This window comes from Neoarius graeffei, chromosome 24, assembly GCF_027579695.1.
Source record: "Neoarius graeffei isolate fNeoGra1 chromosome 24, fNeoGra1.pri, whole genome shotgun sequence".
Classification (NCBI taxonomy): domain Eukaryota; kingdom Metazoa; phylum Chordata; class Actinopteri; order Siluriformes; family Ariidae; genus Neoarius; species Neoarius graeffei.
The window spans coordinates 41,169,582-41,194,962 of record NC_083592.1 but is presented as its reverse complement, the minus strand read 5'-3'; positions in this window follow the sequence as shown (position 1 = coordinate 41,194,962).

Genomic DNA, 25,381 nt, shown 5'->3' with positions numbered 1-25,381 from the left:
GCAGTTAGGTTGACGTGGAGCGGCCTTGGGTTGAGGTGCCCTTGAGCAAGGTACCGAACCCCTGACTGCTCCCCGGGTGCTCTGGTGTGGCTGCCCACTGCTCTGGGTGCGTGTGCGTGTGTTCACTGCTTCAGATGGGTTAAATGCAGAGAATGAATTTCACTCTGCTTGAAGTGTGCATGTGACAAATAAAGGTTTCTTCTTCTTCTTCTTCTTCTTCTATTCCACTCAATCTTGTTGTACATGGCTTATAGTCAATTCAGCACTACGCACCTCGTCGGCTATCAGCTCATGTACGACTCGATTTTGCGGAATAATTGTTAAATACATATCAGCTCTACATAAGTGAGCATTACTGCACTACAAGCCTTTTAGTACAACTAAAACTTTGTTCTGTCCTTTATGTTTGTATTTCTTTACTTATTTCACTTGTTCATTGTAATATTTATTCTTGTCAATTCGTGTTAACCATGCAAATACTTACATGGGCTGGAGATCGTGTTAAACTTTCTTCAATTCAGTTAGCATTTGTAGAAAATCCTTAGGTATCCAAATGTAATAGAATATCTAACCCATGAGGCACTGATCCCTCAGGTTTATAAGAGCTATCCTCTGACAATGGAGGCATAATATTAGGCAGCTGCTCTAGTTCTCCACCCTCACTGAGGACTCTGTTCTGCTGAGACATGCAGTACTGGACAGGATAAGCTTACTGTGTCCACAGACTGTTTTATTTCAGATGGAATGACTCGGTCTTGTGGTCTTTTCTTTTTTTTAAACATTATCGTCCCGGTGCCCCCTCATACATTTCGTTTCATGGGGCATCAACCTTAATTTCTCCCATCACTGATAGCCTGATGCTTATGAAGCTGTTTTGCCTTCCTTTCTCTTTTTTCATTTCCATTTCTCTTGATGAGCAAAAAAAAAAAAAAAGCCAATTCTCTCAGTTGAGGTATGTAAGATGTCTTCTTCTATTACTGCAACAGCACAGCCAAGGCCTTAAGCTTCATACTGAGTCTACAGCACTATCAAAATTTTAGCCTGAATAGCAGTGGGTGGTAGCACATTGCTAGTTCATAGCTGGAACATTGCTCTAAGGGCAGATTTTTATAAAGAAAAATATATATATCTAGATTCAACCTTGTGCTGACCTTGACACATTGCTATACTCACCGCTGACCTTAAACCCTCTGTAAAGCGCAGCATCCCTGGCTGCAAGCTGAATTGTTTTTCTCCTCGAGCTGTGGTGCTATAATGTTTTTTGAATAACTCACCCTCTGCCCCTTTAAAACTGACAGATACCCTCTTCACAGACTTTGCAGGCCCACGCTGTCTGTCAAGCACACAGTTTAGAGTGAGCTATCTGCATGGGAGCTTTGCCAGTGAGAGCAGAATGTCATTACGTGTGGAGGCTGCGGCAAGCGCCGCCACCGTCGTGGGGAATTCATCACCGAAAGTGATGATCATAATGGACTTTGCTGCAAATGAGTTTGGATGAGCTGTGCTTTTGGCAAGCACTGCAAAATCAGCAGCGGTATTTATGGATCAAAAAAAGATGGGCAGAGGAGGGCTTTTTTTTTTTTTTCTTGGGCTGGCCCAAAAAGGAAACTTTTTCAGGAGAGGAGAGGAGAGGAGAGGAGAGGAGAGGTGACACCATTAGGTTATGGCATTATTATTACTATGTAGTAGTATTATGGTGTTTGCGGCAAGTAAGATATTTCTAGAAACCATCTTCCTGAGCATAAGAAATATACCAAATTCAGTGAGATAAAAAGAAAAAACACACACACACACACACACACACAGCTAACTCACAAAAAAAAAAACTATACTACAGTTCTACTGAAATCCTGATTCTGATTGATCAGAAAGTGTTGATTAATTTTCTATAAACAGCAGCTCTGTCAGCAGTTTCGGTTGCAAGGTTTACACCTTGCTGTTTGTATAGGGACTTGCATGGTGGATGCTCCACATAAACAGGTTTAAAAACTGTTCATATGGTAAGCTTTTCTGTGAAGAGCTGTTTATTTAGCATTTAGCATCGGAAGGAGTCTCCGGTATCAGAGGTTTGTAACAGTCAGAGGTTTTCTGACACAGGAAAGTCTTCAGGACAGAAGGCTTTGCAGTTTCTCAAGCTGGTTATTCTTTTTCCTATTGATTACGAGAGAGAGAGGAGAGAGAGAGAGAACAACTGTTTATAGCTGATATAGCAACTGTAACAACAGGAACTAACTGCTTTCATGGACAAATGACAATATTGAACGTAATATAAAATGTATATATTACATGGAAATGAGGGCGGCACGGTGGTGTCGTGGTTAGCGCTGTCGCCTCACAGCAAGAAGGTCCGGGTTCGAGCCCCGTGGCCGGCGAGGGCCTTTCTGTGTGGAGTTTGCATGTTCTGGCAACTTGTCCAGGGTGTACCCCGCCTTTCGCCCGTAGTCAGCTGGGATAGGCTCCAGCTTGCCTGCGACCCTGTAGAACAGGATAAAGCGGCTAGAGATAATGAGATGAGATATGGAAATGAGTGCTTTACTGAGAAATACGCCGCTTGTATTTTTCATACGAGCTACATCTGGGACACAGAGAACCAAAACCATGACATAACTCTCTATATGTCACTCATGAGGAAATCGATGAATTGTTTTGATAAATTGGGGTGCTTTTTATTTGTGAATGTGTCTATATAATAAAAAGAAAATCACACATTGGCTTGAAGACAGTGTTGTAGTCGAGTCACTAAACTTCGAGTCAGAGTCCAGTTTCGAGTCCCCAGTGTTCAAGTCCAAGTCATTAAAGAAGATTTCAAGTTGAGTCGAGTCGGAGAACAAGACTCCAACCGCACCATTTGACGGTGGCTGTTGCTGCCTTTATGTGAAACCGTCTCTGCTACAGTGCTGGACTAACGTTACTGCTCGACTGTCGCATTTTAGTTAATAGGCTACAGATAAAAAGCTTGTTCATCGCTCAGCAAGCTCCACCCGCTATCAACAGGGCAAATAACATGAGAGAGGGTTAACACGAGCTAGTTCATCGCTCAGCAAGCAAGTCCCGCTATCAACAGGGCAATGAACATAGCGTGTCACTTCCTTCTCTGGGTGGAGTCTTGCCAAATGACGATTGAAGTTTGAGGTAGTTCTTCTACATATGGAACACATAGCGGTGCATTTTTTTCCCACTGCACGAGAAGTCTGTATAAGCAAAGCGGACAATCCTAGGGGCTTCTCTCCAGGCATTTTAGCGCCATTAACGTTAGTTTGTTCCTGAACATGATGTATGAACAGGTGAATGTGCATTCTCTTGCACAAAATAAGTATAAAAATTAATGTAGATAGAAATATCATGCCAAATTATTGTGGCATGTTACAAAAAATAAAGAAAAAATCTGAGTCCTGGTCTCCAGTTTACGAGTCCGAATGCAATTAATGCATGAATCCAAGTCCAAGTCCGAGTCACCAGTGCTCAAGTCCAAGTCAAGTCACGAGTCCTTAAAATTAGGTCATGAGTCGGACTCGAGTACTACAAGCCTGTTTGAAGATATGAAGTTTACCTTCTCATGTTGAAAAATATATCAATCATTCACTTTGCTCACTCATGATATATCCATTCAGCACTCGAAGATAAACTTCATATCTTCACGCAACCATGTAATATCCGCTATGTATCTTTCTTTAATAAATAAGAAATTACTGTGGTATACGAAGATAGAAATAAAACAAATCAGGTTGTGGTGTTACAGGAAAATATTCCACTTTGGGGTGGTAATGGGTCACACCACCCATCACTGATTATTTTCTTCTAACAGTTAGTATGTCCTGTTATGTTTAATTCTTTATTATGATTCTTTTCTCGGTGGCACGGTGGTGTAGTGGTTAGCGCTGTCGCCTCACAGCAAGAAGGTCCTGGGTTCGAGCCCCGTGGCCGGTGAGGGCCTTTCTGTGCGGAGTTTGCATGTTCTCCCCGTATCCGCGTGGGTTTCCTCCGGGTGCTCTGGTTTCCTCCACAGTCCAAAGACATGCAGGTTAGGTTAACCGGTGACTCTAAATTGACCGTAGGTGTGAATGTGAGTGTGAATGGTTGTCTGTGTCTATGTGTCAGCCCTGTGATGACCTGGCGACTTGTCCAGGGTGTACCCCGCCTTTCGCCCGTAGTCAGCTGGGATAGGCTCCAGCTTGCCTGCGACCCTGTCGAACAGGATAAAGCGGCTAGAGATAATGAGATGAGATTCTTTTCTCCTTTTTTCTTTCATATTTTTCATGTTATCAAAAATATACAAATTTAGATCATTTCCAATAGGTCATGGGTGAAAACTGTGGCTTAATTAAACTCTGTGTATGTATGTACAGTATGTATATGTTGATGATACTCCTTTTGTGTTTTACCGTTTTTTTAAAAGCCCTAGTAGATATTGGACTATCCAATCTTTCACATTTGACATTATAAAGTTTGAGCCTGAAATAAATAATTGCCATTTTTTTGCAAGCATATGAGAAGCCGGGCGGCACGGTGATGTAGTGGTTAGCGCTGTCGCCTCACAGCAAGAAGGTCCTGGGTTCGAGCCCCGGGGCCGGCGAGGGCCTTTCTGTGTGGAGTTTGCATGTTCTCCCCGTGTCCGCATGGGTTTCCTCCGGGTGCTCCGGTTTCCCCCACAGTCCAAAGACATGCAGGTTAGGTTAACTGGTGACTCTAAATTGACCGTAGGTGTGAATGTGAGTGTGAATGGTTGTCTGTGTCTATGTTTCAGCCCTGTGATGACCTGGCGACTTGTCCAGGGTGTACCCCGCCTTTCGCCCATAGTCAGCTGGGATAGGCTCCAGCTTGCCTGCAACCCTGTAGAAGGATAAAGCGGCTAGAGATATGAGAAGCCATAACACTAAAACATACTCTTTAGCTCTGCACTGTAGCAATATGGCTAAAGCGAGGTAAACACAGTATAAATGACTTGATACCAATGAAATACCAAGCTTAGTAATTATATCTGCTCATTATGAGATAATGACACATAGCAAGAAAAAGTATCAGTGCTGCAGATTTTCTTTCAGCTGCAAAAACAGCTCTCCAAATGTTCAGCGGACTCATTAAAACAATGCACTTGAAAGCTTTGGGATTTTTTTTTTTTTTTTGACTATGAGATCAAAAACATCGCCAGCATGAAGGCTCAGTTTTATGTGCAAATTAAACGTAAGGTACAGTGGCATCACGGCAGACCGTTGACCACATAATTAGCCGTGAGATTTCTTTCCCTTCCCTTCCTAATCTGCCATTTTTCATGCATGTTAAAATCTGCACTCCAATCTGCCATTTTAATTGGTTAAAGGGTTCAAATGGGGAACAGAATGCTGGTCACTTATTGGCTCTCCTAGCCTTGGCTCAAAGTGTTAGTGCTTTTTCAGCCGCACAAAACAGCTTTTGGCCTTTATTTCTGTCCATTTTTTTTCCTTTTCTTTTTTTCAGTTTACTACTTGGAGCAGCAACCATGCTTTCTCTTGGCTTGTAATGTGACAGCTGCAGTCTGACGCTCAATTTAGTGAAGATGTTGTGCAGAGCTCTCACAGAAGGCTCACACTACCCAACTTATCTGATTACCACTGATGTACATCATACATCCCAGAGTTCAAACTTAAAGGGGTGGGAAAGGCACAGATTGACAAATTCGGAATAAACAACGCAAAGGGTAAGTGACACTGGGCCGAATAGGGCATGAGGGTTAGCTGAAGATATATGCCAGCATGCCATCATCTGCCAGAAGCTGGATAAATATACAAACGCATGAAGAGAAGACTTGCTCAGACAAGCAGCACTTGCACAAGACTCTCTCTGTCAGCTGAGCTGATCTACAAGCTGCTGCAGTTCGAAAATCAGGCTGGACATAGTCTATCTCATACTCTATCTCCAGCTCAACCTACAACATTTCTACTAAACAGCAAGTACCCAAAAGCAGTCGTATTCCAAATTGACGTCACAAGGGGACATTGCTAAAGCAGACACAGGGCTGTTAAATTTTTCAGTGCTGCTCGGACACCATTATCAAGCGAGTGTTCGTAAGCTAAGTCAATGTTAAAACATATAAAAATAGATTAGCATAATGCTAAACAAAAAGCTTGCCCTGTAATTGTTATCAAATTGTTACTTTCACTCAGGATCTTTCTACTTTATTATTAATTTGCGCTAGCAGATTATTATTATTATTATTATTATTATTATTATTATTATCCATCCATCCATTATCTGTAGCCACGTATCCTGTGCAAGGTCGCAGGCAAGCTGGCGCCTATCCCAGTTGACTATGGGCGAGACGCAGGGTACACCCTGCACAAGTCGCCAGGTCATCGCAGGGCTTTATTATTATTATTATTATTTTTATTATTATTATTATTATTATTATTATTATTACCCATCCATCCATTATCTGTAGCCGCTTATCCTGTTCTACAGGGTCGCAGGCAAGCTGGAGCCTATCCCAGTTGACTATGGGCGAGACGCAGGGTATACCCTGGACAAGTCGCCAGGTCATCGCAGGGCTTTATTATTATTATTATTATTATTATTATTATTATTATTACAGGGTTAGTCAAAATTAGGTTAACACTTAAATGGTAGAAACCATTTATTCAAAAAACATACATCATATGTGCAAGATGATTTACAGGATGGTCTCAACCTGTTTGCCATCATGTTCAACACACGAAAACCAGCGAGCAACAGTACCATTTAAAGCCTGGACACACATTTTGCAGGGAATAGATGATACCACAGTCCTTATTCTGTCCTTGAGGTCATTGATATCATGAACTTTCCTGCTATGCACGCGCTCCTTCACCATGCCCCATAACCAGAAATCACAGGTCATCAAATCAGAAGAGTGTGGAGACCACAGCAATGGTCCACCGCGACCTATGGTATCTATCAACCTAGAAACGTGTGGTCAAGATAAGCACGAACAGTATGGCCAAAATGCGGAGGTGCGCCATCCTGTTGGAAATACCCCGCCAATCGGATCTGTAGTGGACGTTCATCAATGGCATACTGCTGCACCATCTGTAAGTAGACATCTGACGTCACTGTTGGGGTGTCACTAAAGTAGGGCCCAATTACGCCAGCAGCAGTCACAGCGCACCACACATTCAAGAGAAAAATAATCCATTAGTGTTAACATAATTTTGACTAACCCTGTATTATTATTATTATTATTATTATTATTATTATCCTAACATTTTTAGTACACTATTTCTCCCTCAGTTTTCAACCAATCATCACCAAATTTCGCATGCAGAATACCTCTGGGCTGAATTAAGTTGCTATGACTTTTGGTGCTGATCTGGATCACTGACCCGGAATGATCCATGAAAAACGGGCTTTTTGCCTCACTAACTGTCATTCTCTATCCCTTACCATTCCAGATCTACTGTATAGGGTACGGTGACCAGACGTCCTGGTTTGTAAGGGCTAGCGTGAATCACTGTGACTTTAGTCACACTATCTATCTAGTTATTATTATTATTATTATTATTATTATTATTATTATTATGTTTTTTAGGATGCTATTTCTCCCTCAGTTTTCAACCAGTCATCACCAAATTTCACATGAAGAATACCTCTGGGCTGAATTATGTTGCTATGACTTTTGGTGCTGATCTGGATCACTGAACCGGAATGATCCATGAAAAACAGGCTTTTTTTTCAATCACTTATAACTCTGTCAATTTTCATGATTTTTTTATCTGTTTTTTTAATTTTATTCAACAAAATGACCTTCACCTTGACCTTCAATTGACAAAGGTGAGCTAGCGCAAATTACTGTGACTTTATTCACAGTCTCTATCTATCTTAACATTGATGTTTGTGCTGTGATGCTTTTGGGAAACTCAACACACATCTCATGCAGAATTCATAGGAATACTTACAAGTGCAGGTGATTCAGATGAAGCATTAGGAAAAACTAAAACCATTAATCCTGCCATCGACCTTAACCCTTTGATGCAAAACATGGGTCAAAAGTGACCCGGCTGAGTTTTTATTTTCTATATCTTTGTAATAAATTAATTCCATCATTCAGTATTCAAGGTATTCCTCAATTAACTTGTTTTTGATCATCATACATCCTTATTTTATTTTTTCCTCTTACTTTTTGAATAAAAACCCTTTTTGTATCACTACCCTTCTAATGCACAACATGGGTCAAAAACGAGCTGCATTCATTTTCCAGGTTATTTCATGTATGGCTGAGTGTTTCTATGATATACTTTTGAAATAAATTCATTTTGTCATTTACTTTTCCAAATATGCAGTAAATATCTTGTTTTTGTTTTGCACAAATCATCATTTTTATTTTTTCTTTCTTAAGTTATGAACAAGCACAGCTTTTGTAATTCTACATCAAGTTTACACACATGGGTCAGAACCGACCCGCATGCATTTACTCCAGCGTTTGGTGGGAACTGTGAATTGTGCTTGTGTCAGACATTTCACAGCTCAGCACAGCGCCCTTTGCCCATCTAATACATGCAAGTAATGTTTTTCAATTGTTCTAACATTACCTTAGAAAAAATGGATTATGTTTAGGTTACCTTGAGAGTGAGTAGATTACTTGTCAGAAAGTTACAAGTAATTACTATTAGCTACCGAGCTGTTGACATATTCTACTTTAGTTAGCTAATTTTATTGTAGTTGGCTTAGCTAACTACATAGTTAATAAATAAATAACTGGCCCCATTCACTGCTAAAGTAATTACTTGAAACAAATTATTATTATAATATTAAGACATTTAATTTTAAATCACACTTGGATGACCCATGTATAGTAATATAAAAAGTATTTTTGTTCATAAAGTAGGAAAGAAAAAATTAAATTAATGATATGTGGTAATTAAAAACAAGATATTTAAAGAATACTTGGAATATTCAATCATAAAATAAATTTATTTCAAAAGATAGAGCAAAGAAAAACTCAGTCAGCATGAAATAACCTGGAAAATGAATGCGGGTCATTTTTGACCCATGTTGTGCATTAGAAGGGGTGTGCATATGTTTTGTATCAAAGGGTTAAACTTAACCATTCGTAAATGTTCTTCATTTGGCTAATGTGAATACTAATACACATCTAGTTAAGCTGCTCCATAAACTTTCAAACAGGCTAGGATATAAGGTACTGTACAAAACATATGCTCATCTCTGTACACACTTTTAATTAATTCATACCCAACAAGCTCATCACTCATTCTCTATCATGCACCTTCTTTTGTGCGCTCGGCGTCGAATGCTAGAGGGACCTTTGAGTATCCAGCCGTAATTTCAATTTGCAATGCATATGTTTCTGGAAAAAGCCCACAGTTAACTCACCCAGAGCCTCCAGAGCCATACGGCAGGTTCTAGCTCCTGTGTGTGTGTGTGTGTGTGTGTGTGTGTGTGTGTGTGTGTGTGTGTGTGTGTGTGTGTGTGTGTGTGACAGAAAGAAGGAGGGGGAAGCCATTAATATGCATGGCTTTGCTAAAAGCTTCACGCTGACCTACATGAGAAGGTTCAGTATACTCTCCAACCGTGTGCCACCTCTTGCGGGACTTCGTCATCCATGTTCCCCTCCCTAATTAGTGCCTCCTTTCTGCCCTCCGGCCTTTTTGGAGTGACTGTTGAACTTGTTGTAGGTTGTTGTAGGTCAGGGATGTGGCACCGTGTACTAGTGCTCAAACGGCGCTCTGACACTTTGGGAGAGATGCTTTATTTAGGTGCTACAAGAAGACTTTGCATGAGATGTTTAGAGCACTTGCTAATCTCCCGGTGTGTGTTGATAGCACTTTATGCCCCTCTCCAGGTAATCTTTAAAGCTTTTTTCAGCTAGCGTGCATTCGTTAGCACACGATTTGTGTTCTTTTCTCTGCTTCTTGCTCATTTGCATCATTTCCTGCACACTGTGTCACAGTTCAAGAGCAACACTGACATGGATGTGCTTCAGAAATAAATAAATAATAAATAAATAAATAAAACAAAGAGAGGAATTGATTTGCATGTTAATTTTGGCACTTTAGGTTTATTTGGGAGAAAGAAACAGTCTGAAGTGTTCAGGCATGTAAAAAGTTCTAAGATGTTGACACTCATCTTCCCGTTTCGTTTTTGTCCACGGATAAGTTAGCATATTCGATGCAAAAGGACAGCTGTTGCTAGAGGGAATAGGCCACTGGCTTGAGTTAAACAGTACAGTGGTGTGTGCTGTCAGTGCTGGCTAGCTGAGGATCACTCACAGTTTTAGGGTAACTGGGGAATGTGTTAGCTCTGGGCATTTGTGCATAATAATGAGATCCAACAGATGTAGAGCTCCAGAGTGTGGCCGTCACTGGCTTGCTCACAGCGTTTGTCAGAAAATATATGCTGGGTGCATGAGTCCAGGCTGGAAATGCAAATGTGGCATTGTTGCTTCACCGTTTTCACTAAAAATACACAAGGACATATGTGAGGACACCACCAGGGATTTACTTTCAGTCTGTGCTTTGTCAGGGTTTGGGATGCAGTTATATTCACTTACTCACTTCCCATCCTACACACACACACACACACACACACACACACAAGCTTCGGAAATCTCTCTCGGAAACATTTACATAGTCTGTATTGTAAATATTAATGATGTGTGTGCATGCATTATTCATTATGAAATGTCAGGATCTATTAGACACTTAAGTAACATTGTCACCTTACTATACTGTTAATATTAAAAATATAGTTTTAAATATTCACATATTACATGTGTTACCAATCAACAGTTACATATGCATAACAAATGAAATGAAATTAATTGAAATGTACCACTGGAGTTCATGCTTCAGTCTACTCAGCTTTGCCTAAAGTCTCTTGTATTAAGTTACCACATGTTGTTGAAGGGAGAGTGTAACGGCGGTGGGTATAAGTTAAAATGTCTGTTGTATAGCTACCAATGATACGGAAGCCAAGAATGGGCGTGCTTGTGATAATTTTTTACTGTCGAGATCACGAGTTAATTATTAGCTCATCCGGCCAACAGGCAATGAGCTTATGCCATCATGTGTTGCCCGTTGTCCGTCCGGCTTCATCTGCATTTCATGAAAATCGCTTCTTCTCTCTCAATTCTTTTTATTATTTTTGGCATGAAGGTCGGGGTACTTAGGGTGCATATGACTTCCACCCCGATTTGGGCTGGAGTTAGCTATACCGTCGTTGACAGGGTGCAGATACCTTCTACTTGTTCTGTCCAGAATTAAATATAAAATCTTACTACTCACCTTCAAAGCTCTCCATAACCTTGCTCTTTCTTACATCAGTGACCTTCTGGCCCTTTATACTCCATCCCACGCTCTCAGGTCCTCTAGCCACAATCTTGCTGTTCCTCGCACTAGACTCTCTACCCTGGGTGGCAAGTCCTTCAGTGCCATGGCCCCCAAGCTTTGGAATTCCCTTCCTCAACCCCTCCATGACTGCTCTTCTCTTCCTTTCTTCAAATCTCATCTCAAAACCTTTCTGTTTCATGAACACTTCTCCTTCACCATTGCATAAACTCACCACTCTTTAGCAACTTTTGTTTGTTTGTTTTCTTTGACCTATGTAACATGACCTTGAGTTTGAGAAAGGCGCTATATAAATGTAACTTATTATTATTATTATTATTATTATTATTATTATTATTATTATTATTATTATAAGACAGTAGTGAGACTAGCTGTGATGTATGGATTGGAGACAGTACCCTAAACAAAGAGACAGGAGGCAAAGTTGGAGGTGGCGGAGTTGAGGATGTTAAGGTTTGCGATGGGAGTGACGAGGTTGGACAGGATAAGGAACGAGCACATCAGAGGGACAGCACATGTGGAGAGCTTGGGAATTAAGCTAAGAGAGATGAGACTGAGATGGTATGGGCACATCCTGAGAAGAGATGCAGAGCATGTTGGAAGGAGAATGTTGAGGATGGAGCTGCCAGGCAAACGAAAACGAGGAAGGCCAAAGAGGAGATACTGTACATGGATGTGGTGAGAGAGGACATGAAAGTGGCAGGTGTGATAGAGAAGGATGCGGAAGACAGGGAACAGTGGAGACGAAAGATCCGCTGTGGCGACCAGCCAAAAGAAGAAGAAGATTATTATTATTATTACTCAGATTTGCATAATTGCAATTAGTAATGAAGATATGGAGTAATTAAGCTTTAACGAGCAGTTTCCACACAAATTGCTTCTTCTCCCTCAATTCTTCACCAATTTTGATTCTTTCTGACATGAAGGTAGGGGTACCGAGGGTACATATAACTTCTACCCAGATTTGGGCTGGAGTGAGTTATGCCGTCATTGACGGTCTTGTTTCATTATCTTGAGATAATAAAGCTTGTTTTCTTGTGATCGCTGTTACATTTTTCTTGTTATCTCAAGATAAAGCTAGTTTTCTCATGATAATGAGTTCATTTTTTTATCATTTGTTATTTATTAATTATTAATAACTGTAGTTTATTTAATATTTATTCATTTTGTTTTATGTAGTTATGTATTTTTAATTTATTAATTTATTTGTTTTTTCATTCATTCATTATTCACAGCATGAATGATTGTGAAATCATGTTCACCCAGAGGTCGTTTTTATTTTGAAACCAGTTCTTACATCATACTCTTACCGTAATGCACCTTATATACACCTACAGTGAAACAATATGGGGGTTAGCTTGAGCTTGTTTTTCAAAATGGAGGGTGGCTTGAGGAAATGTCCTTTTGTTATCGAAGTAAGCTTTGTTATCTCAAGATAAGATAAATTTACCTGTGATCATGAGAAGACGGGCTTTGTTATGTCAAGATAATAAACAAATTAAAATGGCATTAAAATGTTTTTTGCAAGCATGGCCCTTCTCAGGTTCCATACAATGGATATTTAACATGAAAAAAAATTCAACATGCGAACCATGCAACAACACAACAGAGAAAAACCAGACTATTTGAATAGCCAGCTTGATTCTAATCCATTGGTGTTCCGTACACTACCATTCAAAAGTTTGGGGTCACCCAGACAATTTTGTGTTTTCCATGAAAAGTCACACTTTTATTTACCACCATAAGTTGTAAAATGAATAGAAAATATAGTCAAGACATTTTTCTGGCCATTTTGAGCATTTAATCGACCCCACAAATGTGATGCTCCAGAAACTCAATCTGCTCAAAGGAAGGTCAGTTTTATAGCTTCTCTAAAGAGCTCAACTGTTTTCAGCTGTGCTAACATGATTGTACAAGGGTTTTCTAATCATCCATTAGCCTTCTGAGGCAATGAGCAAACACATTGTACCATTAGAACACTGGAGTGAGAGTTGCTGGAAATGGGCCTCTATACACCTATGGAGATATTGCACCAAAAACCAGGCATTTGCAGCTAGAATAGTCATTTACCACATTAGCAATGTATAGAGTGGATTTCTGATTAGTTTAAAGTGATCTTCATTGAAAAGAACAGTGCTTTTCTTTCAAAAACAAGGACATTTCAAAGTGACCCCAAACTTTTGAACAGTAGTGTATATTTAAACTTTTTTGTGACTTAATTTGCCATCCAAAGAGAATAAGTTAAAATTCAATTGTACCTTAACGCAATTTATCATTAGAATCACAAAAAAAACCCACTAATTCTAAGCAAACATTATTTGCAATATGTAAAATAAAGTGTAGTGTTTTTCATTTTATTTTGTGGGTGAGCAAAGAAACAAAAGTCAACAATTTCAACATTTTCCATGATACTCCAAGTCTCCAGATTTAAACAAGGCAATGAATTACATCTTTAAGAAATATCAGAAAGAATAATTCAACTGAAAGCAGTTCACACTAGACAGCCTTTTGAGTTCATAAAATCGGTGAAATTTAGTTCTCTCTGAAATGTGGTCGTTGTTTATTTCTGTAATATCTCACAAAAATAACAGGCCATTCTGTGGCTGGGAAGTTATTTAATTTGAGGGGATTCCCGAGCAAATAACGTGCATGAAATCGCTTGTGTTGCGCAGTCAAGCAGACAGAGAGAGTCCGTGTGTGCATGCGCAGGTTTACCTGCTTCTTCTTTTGGGTTTTATGGCAGCTGGCATCCACAGTGTTGCATTACTGCCATCTACAAGTTTACCTTGACCGTGCACTAACAGTTACATCATTCTGTCGCTAAATGAACAGCTGATCACACCGAGGTGCTCGCTGACCACCAATATTTGTTTTTTTTGGTGTGTGTAATCTTTATCTGTTTTTTACAAGGTGAGAGAGAAATGGCATTTCTACAGAAGCCGAGAGAGGCCCTTCATATAATCCTTTTTTTTATTCACCTTGTTATCCCGAGATAACGACATAATTAATTCAGGATCTCGAGAAAACAACACAACTAATTCGAGATCTCGAGAAAACAAAACCGTTATTCCGTGATCTCGAGAAAACAAAAGAATTATTTCATGATCTCGAGTAAACAGCTGAGAAACGGTTCATTCAGGTGCGCCAAGAGACTTGTGATATGCTGACTTTGGGGCTATTTCTCATTCTGTATAGACGCAACTTTGGTCATTAGAATGTCTGGAATAATCGATCACCTAATAAGGCAATATTTTGATCAGGGGTTGACACAGGGAGAGATTGCATTAAGTCTTTTAATAAGGGATAATTTCAAAATTAGTCCGCGGCACCTCCGCAGAAGACTGGCCCGGCTTCGTCTCTACCGACGGAGATACAGTGATCCAGCTGAGATCATGAAATAGTTGTTTTGTTTTCTCGAGATCACGGAATAATTGTTTTGTTTTCTCGAGATCTCGGAATAACGGTTTTGTTTTCTCGAGATCTCGAATTAGTTGTGTTGTTTTCTTGAGATCCTGAATTAATCATGTCGTTATCTTGGGATAACAAGGTGAATAAAAAAAGATTATATGAAGGGCCTCTCTCGGCTTCCGGACATTTCGATTCTCCTATATGTCCTGTATATATAGTGAATTGACAATAAAGAATCTTTGAATCCTGAATCTTTTGAATATTTATTAGTTTGGTCCTTCGTTTCCTTTACTTCGCAACATAATGTCTTTTCTTCTCACATTCTATTACTGTAGTCGGTCTTTCATGTTTCATTCGTACACACGTTTTAAACACCATCACAATTTTTTTGGGAATGGGGGATGTATTTGACAGAGAACCATTTCAATCAGAAATACTACTTACAACTTTAAGGTGGTTTTAATGAAACTGCACATGTGCAATAGTTTTACTATATGCCAGAGGTGTGTAATTTCATTGTGGGAGAATCCATATTTAATTGATATTCTACATTAATCAATTAATAATCTATGGAATCCACAGCTGTGAACAGCCATGATCACCAAATTGTCTTAACCTCATATCAACTGTTTGGGTTATTAATTATCCAAGAAATTAAATTTCCTTACCATAAGTTAAAGAACAGCGATATGGCTTCTTTTTTTTTTTTTCAAATCTTCTTATTCATGATTGCAAGAGACCGGAAAAGAAAAACCTTAGGAATTTTTTTTTTCAGTGTAGCATAAAGATACAAATTTCAAAAAGTACCGACAGTACATGCAGTTGGGAATTCACTATTGCCAACACTATTTTTCTTTCTTTCCAACAGTGCAATCATCACATTTTTTCTCTTGTAAATGCACTAATTCTTGTATAATTCCTGGATCCCTTGTATGAACATTCATGTCTTGAACAGTTCCAAGAAAAACGTCTCCCACTTGTTTCAGTATGAAGTATAACAATACAATTGTGGATAGATAATGCTAGATCAATATGTGGGCTGTGTTTTTTTACTTACACTGATTTACTAGAAGTCTAATGAGCCTGCAGGATGAAGTGGTTTGTTTTTCGCATGTAACCAGATGGATGTAGGCAATGATTAGGAGCAATTAGTGCTCCCCTAGAACTAAATAACTCTCTGTCATTAATGTACATATTTTACACCTCATTAGAACTAGCATGATTGGAGACTGGGAAAAAAAAAAAAAAGTAAGGCATTTGCATTTCAGATTCACAATATGGTTCCAAAGAAGGGGAGCATCAGCCATGATGCCAGGCAGAAAGGAGATTTCTAGAGAGGGGGTTAAATAATTCTAGACCACATCTGTGTTAGCCGAATTAGCTGCAGTAGGTGATACATGATTTCTCCTCATTAACTGTACATTTTTTTTCCCAATCTTTTTTTTGTGTGTGTGATGTAGATGGGCTCTGCAATCAGTGTTTGCATGCCAAAATGTGCATCGCGGGGTGAAACGGGCAAGATGTTAACTAATTTTATTTTTTTAATCTTTCTCTTTTCACCACTGAGTGTGTCGTCCGGGTACGCGTCTCGTCTTCTGAAATTTCCTCGCCTCTTTCATGGAAACATATTGGGGCAGCGTTCGCCAGCTGTCTGCTTCCTTCGCCTTCTGCTGCCATTATCCTCAGGCACCACCCCACCTTATGGCTGCCCAGCCTGCCAGGAATGGGGGGGGGGGAGGGAGGGACACAAATAGGGGTAGTGAGAAAGGGCCCTTCCAAAATCAAAAGGTGTCTCTTCCAGACCATCCTCACAGTGTTCATCTTCCTTGTATGATGTTGAGCCAGTTCAAGTGCTTATTGTGTGGCATATTCAGGTGATGCCATCCTTAGGTTCATCATGAGATTCATTATTATGGGGTGGCAAAAAATGAATAGACTCACCTCAGCACCTGAAATCCCTGCCAGTAATATCCCTCTACTGTGAATTAATCCTGTGAGTTGGCCTGGCATTTGCCAGTCTAAACTGGGAAGTAATTGAAGCTCCTTTGGTGAGCAAGTATTAGCACAGTTGCTGTAGAGGCTGTCGTCTTGGCTCTTGTGTGTATTTCTGGCCTCTAGCAAAGATTCCTGCAGCGTAATGAAAAAGCTCAAAACTGGACTTGAATCAGAGTTGGAGAAGCAACTGTGAGACACTTCTTAAATCACTTTTGGAGCTTATTTGCAGAAAGCAAGTGCGCTCGTGTCGCATCCAGATGCCATAAGGGCAGAAGGCATAAATTGTAATTGGTCTCCGTGTCATCCAGCAGCAAGCACTGAGCCAAATTCCGTATTAATTAAATATGCTTTTTTTTGTGTTTGCTATTTCTAATAGATAAATTGCTTCCTTTTGCCCTATTGGCACTGAGTGGATCCTGTTTCTGGCTGTCTGCCGTTCTACATTTGAACTGGCCTCGATTGCAATGTGCAGCTAAGTATATCGACTCCCATTAAGTGGATTATTGCGGCAGGAAGGGCACATATAGTGTCTCTCAGTGGGAACTCGGACGTGTGCCTGCCTCACTCCCATTAGGCTGTTTGTTAGCCTCATTTCGCTGCTGTCACAGACAATCTCGGCTGCTCTCCTCCATAAACACTTACAAATACAGGACCACATGCGTGCATCTAGGGAGCGAGGACACAGCTGTTTCCCCTGCTCAAAATCCACTCTGGTTAAAAGGGCACTACAACATTTCCTGCAAGATTTGAACATGTTTATACTGTAGCTCAAGTGAAAGCTATGTTCATTTAAAAAATGAAAATAAAAAATTGGGGAAAACTGGAGAAAGGTCACTTATACAGAAAATATAAGAAATCTCTGTGTTTCAAATTATTGATATAAAATGTCTTTTATTAAAAACGACAAAGCTGCATTCATGATGATGTGTATCAGTTATTTGTAGTTATTCGTTTTAATGCTAAACATTTTAATGAATATAACAAATTGGATCAACGCTATCAAATCACAAGAAAATCTTTCAGATTCTTTTCTCAAACAAACCGTGCCATATCAAAGCCAAGTTTGAATGAAAAACTGGATCAGCCTTTCTCTTACGTCTGTCTGCAAATGTTGTCACCTTTGCCATGACTAGCAGGGAGTGGAGCCTTTGTGTAATGCAGCTAATTTTATTCGAAAGGAAAGAGCTCATTAGCTATAATCAGGTCTTTGCCTGTGCCCTGTACAGTTGAAGCTTGACCTTTTGCCGTGCACAGCCCGTAAAATCTCCTGCTAGGATATTCACTGTTTGATACCTCGTTTAATTGGAAATGATTTGTGGATATTTATTTTTGGAAGGGAGGCTTCTGCTTTTGTTCGTTTGTCCAATTCAGCACGGAGCTAATGGCTAAATGTCAGAGCAAATCGCAAGCCACGTTAGGCTGGAGAGAGAGATTAATTTTCCTGATGATGACTAACTGGACCTAGTGTCAACATCCCTTCATTAATGATGTTGTGTTGTGCAAAACCAACAGTTGTGCATGTGATGGGGTGAAAAACGCAGTGAAGAATGAAAAACAACGTTACTCGTTCCTCAGCGTTTGCCATCATTAGCCTATAATGCCCCTGATAGCCAAAAGTCAGCTAATGAACGCCTGCAATCGGTTGGGTGATCAGACTGTGTGAATTGACTATCATGCCTAATTATGCTTATGGCTTTAAACGATGTGGCATTTCAACAAAAAGGTCAAGAGAACTCCCCTGTCTTAATCTATGGAACCTGTGCCTTCTAGCCCTCAGTCTAGTGATGGCTGATGAAAACAGTACAGAACAAGTTTTGGCAGGCAAAACAAACCTCGCCTGGTAACACTTATGATGAATATGAAGGAAGCTATAGCGAAAAAACGATTTTGACCTTTTTGGTGACCTTGACTTTGACCTTGATTTTGACCTTGTGTGTGAACATACTTGGCCAATAAACATGGTTCTGATTCTGATTCTCATTTGTACACCGTACTGCTCACAGCCAATCAGAACACACCGTACTGCTCTCAGCCAATCAGAACACACCATACTGATCTCAGTCAATCAGAACACACCCGAATGAAGGAAGATATCACGAAAAACTATTTTGACCTTTTTGGTGACCTTGACCAGATGACCCTCAAAATGTTGGAGGTTCTATTTGAGACCAATGTCCATCTATCCTGAAAGTTTCATGAAGATTGGTCCAGCCATTTTCTCGTAATATCATTAACAAAAAAACTAAAAGAAAGAAAGAAACAAACAAACCCCACCGTAAACAATACCTCGCCCCCTGGTGGACTCCATCCCAGGTGAGGTAATAAAAGGAAAAAAGTTTGGTTGACTAAGTTATTATTTGATCACAGGATCAATCACAGATGTTTTGTACAGTACATATTCTCCCATAAGATTGTATTTTATATTTATTAATGAAGATGTAACAGTAATAAAATAATATTGGTTGGCGTTGAGTGGTATATCAGATATATTCCATTCAATTAGCATGATAATGAACTCTTCTTCAACTCATTCAATATCATGCTAGCTGAATGGAATATATCTCATATACCATGAAAAAAAGCCAGACAATATTATTAGTATTATAGATACACGTACATTCCTTTCGGTGTTGAACGCGTCTTTCTCTTTCAAAATTCTCTCAAAATCTTCTGTATTTAATGAAGCAAATGTGGCAGCCATGTTTGTTTACAAATTGTCACAGTTGCTCGCTACCATGGAAGCTTTATATCTCTGACATGTGACATCATGTTGTCTTGACAACCATGCAATATCATAAACCATATTCAGCGCTCATTCTCCATAGGGTAGAGTGACGTGATACACGTAGGATAAGTGATATGATAACAATATTGCATGCTATCAAACCAAATGAATGAAACCCGCAAGAAAGGAATAGAATACGTTTTTATTCCATCGAAAAAGCGTCCTGTATGTATAATAATTGCTTGTATTACGCTGGTCCTAACATTTCTAACTTTTTTAAATTGTAGGTTGATTTGAATATACGTACAATGGGAATGGATTTAAGATGTGTTTACAGTGTACCATTTAATGCCCCTATTTTTGCTATTGCAGAAAAAAAATTGTGCATTGTAAAAAGTATTCTTTAATTATGAGTTGAGATCTACAGTCTTAAATTGCATAATGTGACATGTTCATTAGTGCCAAAGCAAACAAAGACAGCCAACAATAACAGTCTGTTGTCAGACATCAACAGCAATGTCAGAAACCTTTTTTAAAGTCTCAGAATGTGATCACTGCTACAAATGCCCCCAATAGAAAGATACCATACGATGGCACAAAATTCACAGGACAGCTGTATTGAGGTATTTCACCTGATGTCACAGGGTCACGTGACGCCCCGGTGTCCGCCATTTTGAAGGTCAAGCTAGCTAATGTCAACAACATAGTAGCTAGTATGTTACTGTAGCAATGTTTACGTTCAGTCATTTGGATGACTGTTAAAACCTTTCAGTCTCAAGTTTTTCCTTTACTGTATTTACTAGTTTACTGTAATTATGATCCGGCAGCTATTTACACCGGATCCAGTGTAAATAGTTGCCGGAGCGCGCTCCGGCTTGCTCCCCCTCAAATTAAGCAGCGCGCTCCGGCTTGCTCCCGGAGTGCTCCGGAGTGTCTCAACAGACTAAGAAGTTATTTCAATGACATTTAATAACATTTTGTTTATCCTGAGGACCGAAAGTAAATGAAAATGTGAACAAACCTTAGCTGTAATAAGATGGCAACCACCGGCTCCAGGGACGACCCGCTGATGTAGGCATGTTACCCAGCCTGACACAAAATATTTGTAGGCATCCAAACTCTTATACGCTTTCAGATCAATACCTGTGTATGGCGATGGGTTTTTAACGACATAGGTATACAGATCATGTGGGCCGAAGTCAGGTAAAGACGAGGGCTTCGTGTACTTCCGTACGTCAGTGAACAATCCTGGTGGAAGCAGGTAAACGTCATTCTCTAAGCCTGCTAACCTCAATTTTTGCAAATACCTCTCCCTCTGCTCGCCCTGTAAATGCCCTACGTCGCTGGATAGTGAAGGTGTTTTCTGCATCTCGCTCCTTTTTCTTTTATGTTTTTCGTTTGTCGCCTTCCTCGCATTCAAACTGATTCGAGCCGTGACGTCCAAAATGGCAGCCTAACGATGCATCACATGACTTGGTCACGTGGGTGAAAAACCTCAATACCATACTTGCCAACCCTCCCGATTTCGGCGGGAGGTTCCCGATTTTAGCCTCCATCTCCCACCTCCCGATCGTATTTGTTAAAAACTGGATAATCTCCCGGTTTTGGGAAATCCCTACCGCCAAGTTAAAAATACTCCCGATTATGTCCAATCAGAATCGTATGAGAAACACTGCTGACGTCAACTGATTTTTAACCAATCAACGAACAGAACGACAGTCACTTCCGTAATGTAGGATTCACCCAGGTTGTCCGACATTTTTTACAAGCAGTCATTCATCATGGCCACTAAACCCAATACCAAACGGCAAAAATATGAATGCAAATACCAGGTTGCATGGGAGAATGAATTTCCATGGATAAGCAAATGTTCGACCAGCCAGACCAACGCATTTTGCAAGGTAAGATTACAAAGTGATCCATTTATACCAATTATTCAATTGCGATTCAATTATCCCAATCTTATGGTGGGGTAAAAGCAGGTAAATTACATATTCTTCCAAACTACAGTAGGTCATTCACACCCTTTTATGTAAATTCTTAATGTTATCTTATTTTTTAATTAAAAATAGTTGATCATTTGTACGTGTATGTAACAAGTATTTATAAGACATTGAAATTAACTTAAGATTTATGTTTTGTATTATTTTGTAGTAAGAAGTATAATTAAATTGCATATACAGTGGATCTGCACCTCTGTATAAACGAAATATATTTATCATATTGAAATGTTTTTAACTCTTGAGAATTTCTTTTTGCAGTTGTGTCGCAGAAATTTTATTCTTAGTGCTATTTTGAATTTATGTTTGAAAAAGTTTTAAGTGAAAGTTTACAAGTGAAATTATAAACGTTCTTCTAAAGCATCGCTTGTGTTATTTTCTGTGGGTCTCTGTATGTATACAATATTCAGGCATGAGAATTTTCAGCTAAAAATCTGATTTAAGACTTCCCTTTCATTGTTATTATATTAAAATTCAAGACGAGTATTATTTCAGATTTTCCATCCTGAGCTCTCTCATGCCTGATACATGAATCCCATAATCTATAGTCACTGATAGAACAATATCACCAATTCAAAAACTCTTTAATTGTATAAATTTCAAATGGTTTGCAATTAATTGGGATCCACTGCTTTTATCGTTTCAACCACGCATCATACTCTCATCCAATTGAAAATGTCGTTCACGCACTTTTCTCCCCCATGAGAATTTTGAAAAGCTGGCAAGTATGGTATACTGTAGAGGAAATGGTGAAACATATATGAAACATGCTGATGGACAGAAAAAAAATATCCTTACGACCTCAAACACACTTTGAAGAATGTTTCTGTTCAAGTCCAGACCGTTTACGTAAGCAGAATAAAGTAATTTTATTTAATCGCAGAAAATCTATCGTTAGAGAATCGTCATCGAATAATCTGATATGGAGAACACATTATTACCCAATCTCATCTCATCTCATTATCTCTAGCCGCTTTATCCTTCTACAGGGTCGCAGGCAAGCCGGAGCCTATCCCAGCTGACTACGGGCGAAAGGCGGGGTACACCCTGGACAAGTCGCCAGGTCATCACAGGGCTGACACATAGACACAGACAACCATTCACACTCTCATTCACACCTACGGTCAATTTAGAGTCACCAGTTAACCTAACCTGCATGTCTTTGGACTGTGGGGGAAACCGGAGCACCCGGAGGAAACCCACGCGGACACGGGGAGAACATGCAAACTCCGCACAGAAAGGCCCTCGCCGGACCCGGGGTTCGAACCCAGGACCTTCTTGCTGTGAGGCGACAGCGCTAACCACTACACCACCGTGCCGCCTATTACCCAATCTGTTACAGAATTTTATTCAGGGGTCATCTTGAATAAATATGACAAGTAATAGCATTAACAGTCCAACAGTCCATTGCTACTACACAGTCTCAGATTCACTTAACATTGAGGATTTCTTTGTTACTGATTCTTAAGGATATGTAATGAAATGTAAGTGAGCAGTACCTTTTTTAGAGTGATGTCATGTGGCTTTAGGATCATTTGCAGCTAAAGGAGAGAGAAAACAAGTGAGCTGACATCCAGCCAACTTCATCCCACCAATCCTTACTGGAGCTTTGCCAGTAAAATCCAACCCTTGGCAACCCACCTAGTTTACCAACCCTAAAATTAGCCAGACGCTTGACCTGGATAAGAGCCCTATATTAAGATACAGTTCATGTTTTCCGAATATTTAAAGCGTTTTATAGACTTTATGAAGCATGTCTACTTTGATAGCCTGGAATCCGAGCTAGCCAGCTAGGTGGGGCATTCTGTTGTGGGTAATATAGTATAATTTGATTTGTTAAAATAAAAAATAAAAAAACAAGCAAAGATGAACTATAGTCAGAATCAGTTTCAGACTGCAAATATTATACCCTTGTGCATATTGTATTTTTTTACTCAAGACATTTTAAATTTAACAATTCAACAAAAAGTCCCTGACATGGTCTATTGGACGCAAGCAAGCACAATTTTAAAAATGTTCTTCGTGCCCATCACCAGCGAAGTGTATAGTCTTTCAGAAGGCTGATTATATTTTGTAACTGATGTGTAAAGTATGGGAAATCCAAGACAATGTAGAAGAGTTTGAGGAAGGAACAGCAAGCACCTGCAATATTCATTCCATCAAAATCCTGTTTAGGATCTTTGACATCTAATAGGACATCTGTAGTGAGAGAAAACACCATTAGATTACAGTAAGCCTCATCAACAGTGAAGTTTCCCAAACACGTATTTTCAATGGAGCCATCAGAGCTTGAAGCAAGCAGATTGTGCATGCAAGCTCATTATATTGTGCATCATTAAATATGTTCCATTACAAATCTAAGTGATTATTCTGAGTGAAACCGATTGCAATCTGACAAAGCTGTACAGCCATAGAGCTTTTGTCTTTCTCAGTCTTTCACAGCTTCTCTCCCAGTCTTATTAAAAAATGTGTTAACTGAATTCAGACAGAAATATCTCATTTATACATGGTTTCTTTGAGGAAAATGGTGCACTGGTTTCCTTAAATGAGTAACAGGGTTGAATTTTCTTGGCATAGAATTAGCAAAGACACAAAATGTGGTTAAATACCATCCAAATAACATCCATGAAGACATTCTAATGACATTGTAATGACTTACATGAAATTATTTTTCCAATGAAGAATTTCTTTTCAATCTATATTTTGAGTTGTATGTTCAAAGTGACCCTGTCAAAAGACGAAAGCACAACATCATTGGAAAAACTGTCAAAAAAGAAATGAGAGGACATACTTTACGTCTTCCCAAAGATCTCCAGAAAATTCAGATGATGCAACGTCATGTTGAACATCTGACTTGTGGATAATTTTTAAGACATTTTAACTAAAGTACGCCAAAATGTTATACAAGTTCTACTTTTTAATAGGGTTATAAAGTGTATTGTTTGAATGTAAAAAGATGTTAACGATGAAGAAGATAGTTCATAGTTATTAAAATGTCTGACAGATGCTTAGTATTCAGAAGAAACAGAAAATAAAATCCTGTATAATTGGAAGTTGGGAAATATGCTATGCAAAAACATGCTATGATAATTAGTAATCCTTGTAATAGTAATTATTGTCTCACCCGTGACGGAGTAAGCAGGGTGAGGTATTGTAATCAGTGCGGTTTGTTTGTGTATCTGTCTGTTAACAATCTAGCGTCTAGATGGTTGTACTGATTGACTTCAAATTTTAAGGGTAGGTGGGCAGTGGTCCGTAGGTTACCTGATTAAATTTTGGGGGTAATCGGGTCAAGGTCACCGGAAAAGCCAGGTGAGGTTTGTTTTGCCTGGCAACACTTGTTAAGAAGAGCGAACTCACCATGAACCACATATAAAAATGGTAACAAATATTGCTTTTACTTCAGTTTTACTGAACGTACTCAGTAATTTTTAAAAGTTAAACCAGTTTACAGTGACACTATATAACTCATTGAAAATGAAAAATGATCTATAAAAAATGATAGTTTTAATAGAGGACAAGTCAAAGATGAAATATAACTATTGTAATAATCATCACTTTTTTCTACAATCCAGGTTCAGTTAAATTTTGTCAACACCCACCATATAGCAAGCACCATACTGGAGCTTATTCCAATTTTGAAGATATTGCCTTTTTTATATAATTGAGCAAAATGCATAACAATTCCTAGCTAAGTAAAAGAAAGTTTGAAGAAATATTGACAGGTCTTTTTTTTTTTAATCTGTCTGGAAAACTTACAGCACAGTTTCAAGCAAAAGTTATCATAATACTCCAAATACTTTCCAATTATTCAGTATATTATATTCGTTTTCCACTTAATACACCAGTAAGACATTTAAGTTATCCCACAAAATCGAGTCGTACAGTACATGAGCTGATAGCCGATGAGGCGCATAGCTCCAAGTTGGCTATAAGCCATG